We start from the raw sequence: 7,093 nt of genomic DNA, 5'->3' as shown, positions 1-7,093 counted from the left end.
TTCCCTACATAACCCCTTTATCCAAAGCAGTCCTTTCCAAGGCACTTACTCTCCCATCAATACCTTATACACACAACTATATGAAATTATTCACTTATTTATTACCTGTTTTCTTACCCACATGTACCACTGTCAGCACTGTACGCAGAGGGGCAATGGCGACATGCTGACGGTACTGTACAGAACCTTCCATAAAGAACACTGGGGCCCTGAGAGACATCCCAGGTGGAATGAAGTGAAACCTACCACCAAGTAAATTCACAAAGCCCTAACGGTCATGTTCACCTTATTTACTGACAGAGTAACAAAAAAGCCACATAATTATGGAGTGATAGATTATTAAACTTATATTATATATTGATAGGACTATTTTACAGCATTATATAATGACGTAAACAACAACAGGATGTATGTGTTACATGTTCTTTTCTGTTACGTCATCAGAAAAGTCAGGACGCATTTTTGTTTTTCTATGCAAAAATAACACTTGACTTTTCAGATGACCCAGTGAGTGGTAGGTTCAGCAACCCAGAGTCCCTATGTATTTATCATAAGCCGTATCTACAAAAGCCCAAGAGCCACCATTTGTAAGCAATTTTTAAAGTTCTTGATGTATTTCTTCTATAAGAGACAGAAACAGTGAAAGCAAGAGTGTACCCTGAATGGTCTTGATGTCATAATCCACCCAAGATCCTCAGCCAGCCCAAAGTAATGGACAGCCCCAGACCACAGGTCTCAGTCAGCCCCATATCTTGGGCACACATCGGCACTCTCCAGGAGACCTCTGGACATGAACATGGAATCATCCCATGTGGGTCAGCCTCACAGAGCATCAGTTTCACCACCGCACCACTGTCTGGTCCCTACCACCATCTGAGCCACCCTTCCCCAACTTCTCATGTTCTCTTAGGGAGTAAGGAGAATGGGGAACACATTGTAAAAAAAGAAAAAAAGGAGAAGAATATTGTACCATAATTTATGTTGAAGGTTTTGTAATTTCATTCCTGGAAAATCAGCTTTAATACCATTATTCTCAAATATTTCTGGCTTATTTATATACACTAAATTTTTGTGGTTCTATCTCAACAATTTTTAAACTAAATTTATTGTTTTTAATTAAGTATAAGTTAGACACACATGAATCAACTGTAAATACTCAATTCGGCAGACAATATTTAAAAGGTTTATTTTATCAATCTGACGATAATCCAAATATTTTACTCTGAGATAGAACACTAACAATCCTATTTTCAGCATAGCTATATAAAATTAAAGGTAAAGAGAGAAAGGACTGAAACACAATGATTCTTTTAAATCAATCGGACAACTATTCACTATTCATATTTATTTTGTATCCTTCAGGGTAGAAAAAGCAAGGGTCCTCCTCAAGTTTTAATTCTTCATATACAATGTTGTTTAATTTTTTCTCTAACCGTTTTGCCCTTTTGAAAGTGAACCTAAATTGAACCAAAGACATATAATACACAGACAATAATCTGAAAGTGTATTTTCTCCTACCCAAACCAGACATTATGCCTTGCCAAGAGAGAAGCTCTGTATAAATATGACTATTCACAAGATAGGAAACATCAGCACGTACCCACTTACCTCCAGGGTGGTTAGCAAAGCTTCAAAGTGCCATTAAGCACAGTATCAATGCTTTTGTCTGAAAGATCAGAGACTTTTTTAAAGAGATCTTGGTATCATAAACGTCTATAACTTTGCAGACAAATAGATTTCTTAAACTCACAAGAAAAAAGCCCAAATGTTTCTTATAAATTATGAAAAAGCACGATCTCCTTCTTTGAAAATGATTATAGCTGTAAAAATTTAAGAAAAATAGTTCTTCTTGGCCACACTGAAATAACATTAAAATGTTTTATACTTTCTTTACTTTTAGTTCAGGTTAAGAAGAACAACTCTTTTTAAAAATAAAACTCTCCAGATTGTGGAGTTTTGACTATCTACTGCTCATTTTCTATAACAATCTGACCAAGAATTTCCCCAGGGTGGGGGACGATACCCTGAAACCTCCGTCTCAGAAAAACAAATACCTTTGACAGTATATCTCATTTTCCTGAAAATATTAATGAAAAGGTAATGATATCATAAACTGAAAGGCTGTTTTTGAAATGAGCAAGTCAAGCTTGTCAAAAGGCCAAAAAGGACTTGCTGGAAAGAATGATAAGCATCTTGGAATCTCACTACTTCTCTCACACACTGAGCTCCAATCTGCAGCCTTTTCCCTCTGAGCCAATGCACTTGATGGGTGTGATAACAGATGGATCATTGTATCTGCCAACTTCCTGTGATGTACTGTATGGGGACTGATAATTTAGTGACTACAGAAGCCCTACAACAGACAATGCAAGCAAGTCTGGCATTCAGTAAGTAGCTGCATACAGTCCTTTAACAGTCTGTACGTGCTGAATATATGTGGATTATTGTACAATATAAACTCTCTGCAAGAACCTAAGCCACTTTAAAAAAAAAAAAAAAAAACCTTAAAAACTGGGCAAGCTAAGAACCAAGTAGAAAAATAAACAGAAAAGAATATACCTTGTATTCAAAGTGGCATTTTTCACTTAAACACATATGAAAACCATATTGCTCAAGGGTCTTACTAGAGTTTCAGAATCGAGTTAACTAGAACAACACATATATGTGAAAAAATATCTATTAAGGACTTTGTTTTCAAGTTCTACAACCTGAGCAATATTGACATCAGGGTCAAATAATTCTTTCTTATAAATAATGGTCTTGTAAATTATAGGATATTTAGTAGCATCCCTGGACTTTACCCATAACAAGCCAGTAGTACCCCACCCCCAGTTTTAACAACTAAAAATGGGTTCAGACATTGCCAAATATCTCCTGAAGGACAAAATCACTCTGCTGTGAACCACTAGAAAAGAGTTCCACTGTTTGGAGTCTAATGTTTATTTTGGAAGGGAGGAAGAAATTATAAGGAAGAAAGGAATGTTCATTTATGGGAAATCATACTAAAAGCAATCAAACATAACCTATATAATATATACAAGCTTAAGTACACACACTAAAAAAAGGAAAAGCTATCTAAAATTCAGTGGGTGAACTGCTTACCAGGTTGCACAGAGAAATGGAAAGGTAACTTCCACTAACCAGATAAGAAGAGCTACTCTTAGCCCAGCCTCAATGGTAGCATAATGGTCTGCAGTGCTTGATGCCACATAGAAGACTGGGGTTTGGTTCCCTGGTCAACCTGTACCGCTGGACACATACATACCAGTGATCCCGGCTGATGGAAAGGAAAGCTGGGGGAAAGATCATGGCATGAGACAGTGTTGTAGGTGCTTCTGTCTCTCGCTCTCTCATAAAATAAACTTTAAAAAGGAAAAAGAAAAAATGCTATGGATCAGATGATGGTGTAGTAGTTTAAGGCAGCTGAGCCTCATGTGGCCAACTGCAGGTTTGATGCCTGTTCTAGACTCAGTGACTGGAAAAACACACTGGACACACATGCATGCATGCCCAACATCCCACAAAGGGAAGCGTAGGAGGACTGCAGCCTGACCATCAAGGGGATGGGGTGGGGGTGGGGGGAGTTCCCATTCACTTTTCCTCTCTCCCTCTCCTGCAAAAACACATGCAGTCTAGCAAATTTTTTTTTAAAAAAAGGCTCAATTCTTGTTGTAAAAGGGGGGTGGGTGAGATTATTCTGCAATAGCATTGTGTGAAACTGATACTGATGATATTTTTTTCAAAAATCCTTTTCAGATAAATTCTGCATTATGCTAGTCTCTAAGTGTCAACTTTATCAGATGAAACTCTCTAGGGTTTAAGGCTCTGGTTTTGTTTTGTTTTATTTGGGGGGGGGGGATTGTTTGTTTGTTTGTTTTAAAAAAAGTAACTTCAATGCTGGCCCGGGAGCTAAGTCTAACACAACCAACCACCATTCAGATTCTAGCCCTGGCAGTTTGAGAAACATGCCAGGTATATATCCACGCCCCAAATCCCGACAGGTAGAGAAATGGAAGAAGAGACTGCAGCATGACCACACTCGATTGAGGAGTACTTTCTCCCTCCCTCTCTGTACCCTTCTGATAAGCATGTATAACCTCTGGGAATTTAAAAAAAGAAAAAATACATTTATGCATGTAACTATGTGTGTATAGATCCAAGATCCTGCTATAATCACATTTTAGAAATATTAGCAGCGAGCTGGCTATTGCCATGTTCTTTTACTGGCACATGTCTGAACCTGCCAAGTTTACTAAAGTTATTAGGGGAAAGTATCAGTTTGTCACTTTGTAGCAACTCTAATATAATGTTATTCCTTAAATACTAAAACATTGTTTTAGTATTACTGAATGAAACCAGGACCAATTTCTGGCACACCCCGCAACTGGTTTTCTTTTTCCTGTACATCCGCCTCTTCTTTATTAGATAGCGCCTTTATTTCAGATTCCTGAGGTGCACCATAGAACACAGCACTGTACCCTGCAGCACTCACCCTGTCGGTAAACACTGCCTGGAAGTCCAATACTGAGCTTTCCTCCCTTCCTGCCTGTAGGACTGCTAATCAAAGACTCGATTTAAATAAGAGCTGAGGCCTAAGGAAGTCAGAGCAGTAAATAAAATATGACGCTCTGCGAGGCTGACCCACATAGAAGGTTCCAGGTTCATGACTGCAGCCCTCCCTAAGTACTTCAGGCATGCCTGTGCCCATGATCTGGGGCTGGCTGAAGTTGGGGGTGGAACATGATTTCAGAACCCTACTTGGAGTTCTGTCGTCCAGTCTCTCTTGCTCATCTATAGAAGAAATGCATAAGCTTTTAAATAAGCGAGTAGAAATAAGAGCCCCTAACAACCTGAGAGGAGTCTCTGCATGGAGAAGAGCTAGCGCCAACATAACTACAGATCTAGCTGCAACTCCTACTCTGTTCAAGAACTGGCCGCAATGAGCTCTGAACCCATGTTGAGTAATGTGAAACCTCTGAATACATCAATAAATAGACCCTTGCCCTGATGGCCACAGTTCACTAATTTAGATATACTATATTTTCCAAAGACTGCTGCCACGTGGCCGGTCCAACATGCCTCTTCTTACAGCGCAACACTGTTACTGTTACTCTGGCTATCACCTGGTGGTTCTGTGTCCCCCTCCCCTTAGGTTGTCGGGAAAGTCGTGATGCATTTTTGCATAGAAAAACGTGTCGCGACTTTCCCAATAACTTAATAGATAGCTCTTTGTGACTGCCACATGTGGTTGTTCCAGTCAACTGTCTCGGCTAATATCACCTACTGCGTGAGTGAAGACACCTTCAGAGGAGATCAGGCCCCAGCTCTGGCATCAATCTTGGAGTCTTTCCAGTAGAACCCTCAGACATCCAGGAATACAAACTATTCATCCTTGCTGTGCCCTGCTGTGATCCATCTGAAGTTCTGACCAACAGAGGCCACACGTGCATGCATAGATAGATAAACAGAAAGACAGATAGAAAGAAAGAAAGAAAGAAAGAAAGTAAGTTAGCAAGTGGCTGGATGTGGCTGCTAAGTTCCAATATCAGATAACCTACATCAAATGCAACCACCTTCCCAGGCAGAGTAGATATCACTATCTCAGTCCACAACCAAAAGCAAGGCTCAGCTCGGCTGGAGCAGCACGCAAAGCCCAGCCTAGAGAGGCGGGATGCAGCGATGCTTGCCTGTGGTCCTAGGTGACTGGGAGACGGGGGCAGGAAGGACTGCAAAATGGCAGAACCCTGTCAAAAACTGCCCCCTCCCGTGTTTGCTCATGTACACATGTTAATACTCTTGCTCTCTCTCATAAAACATTTTTAATTAAGTGTTTAAAAACTATAGTACTTCACACTAGTTTTGCAATCAAATAATACAGAAGACAAGCACTGGATAACAAATCTTTAAGACTGAAGTAGCATATTGACAGTGGAATGAATTTTATAGGCATGTAACTTTATTACTAACCCTAATAAAGACTCAGTGAATGAAATACTAAATTTATAAGTTACAACATTACATATTAGTATGGATTTTTTTTTTTTGAGAGAGAGAGAGAGAGAGAGATTTTGCTATAGGGCGCGTGCACTAGACAGACAGACAGACAGAAAGCGAGAAATCATTCCCTGGGGCAGCGGGGGGGAGGGGATGGCCATGCTGCAATTCCTTCTCCTCCATTCTCCTTTTGGGATCTCGGGCACACACACCTGATGTGATTTTAAGCCACCAGGTCTGAGACTCGAACCATGGACTACATGGGAGTCCAGTGATGTAGCCATTACGTCATCTGCTGGTCCCAATGTAGAAAATTTGTATGAGAAATATTGTAATACAGGATCCTAGGATGATCTTAATTCTGACACACACTGGCCATGTGGCTTTTAATTCACATATTTATCCTTTCAGCTAGTATTTATTCAGTGTTTATGATGTATTATGCAGTACAGTTAGCTTCTGTTTACCCAAGGAGGGCCCATTCCAAACCCCCCAGTGCATGCCTGAAGTGGTGGCTAACCTGAACACCGTATACACTATTTTTTCCCTATATACACATATCTATGATAAAATTTAACTGGTAAATTAGGCACAGTAAGAGATTAACCATAATAAGTAATGATAAAATTTTTAAAATATAAAAGTATACTGTAATACAAGTTAAGCACATGTGTGGTCACACTTACCCTCCCTTGCTCTTTCAAAAATCTTATTATACTGTATTGTGCTCACGTTTTCAGACCGCGCTTGACCGCGGGTAACTGAAACCACAAAGTCAAACCTCAGGTGAGGGAACCACTGTACTCTTAACAGCTGAAAATTCAGAAATGAACAAAACATACAAACCTTACATTTTAGTTGATACAGGCAGATAACAGTAACTTTAATCATTATTATGATTTTATTGAGGTAAAATTATTCTAAACTATGTTAAATGCTACGAAGATAATAAAACATGATAGTGAGTTGATGGACATGGACTCTGGATACTACTTTACATAAGATGGTAAGAAGTTTTCAAACGAGACTCCGAATTCTTTGACACTCCTCCTGAGAGGCAGTACCTGTATCTCTTTCCCTTGAAACTAGGTTATCTATG

At 39.5% G+C, this 7,093-nt stretch overlaps 1 protein-coding gene across 1 annotated transcript in view; it reads right to left on the bottom strand.

Annotated features, from left to right (window-relative positions):
* MED13L (mediator complex subunit 13L) overlaps positions 1–7,093 on the bottom strand; it is a 296,775-nt gene that overhangs the window by 184,715 nt on the left and 104,967 nt on the right. The gene's annotated exons all lie outside the window — the stretch shown is intronic.

The sequence above is a fragment of the Tupaia chinensis genome, unplaced genomic scaffold (assembly GCF_000334495.1).
Source record: "Tupaia chinensis unplaced genomic scaffold, TupChi_1.0 Scaffold000320_1, whole genome shotgun sequence".
Lineage (NCBI taxonomy): Eukaryota > Metazoa > Chordata > Mammalia > Scandentia > Tupaiidae > Tupaia > Tupaia belangeri.
The sequence above is the reverse complement of the archived record's forward strand: the minus strand, read 5'-3'. Positions and strand labels throughout refer to the sequence as shown.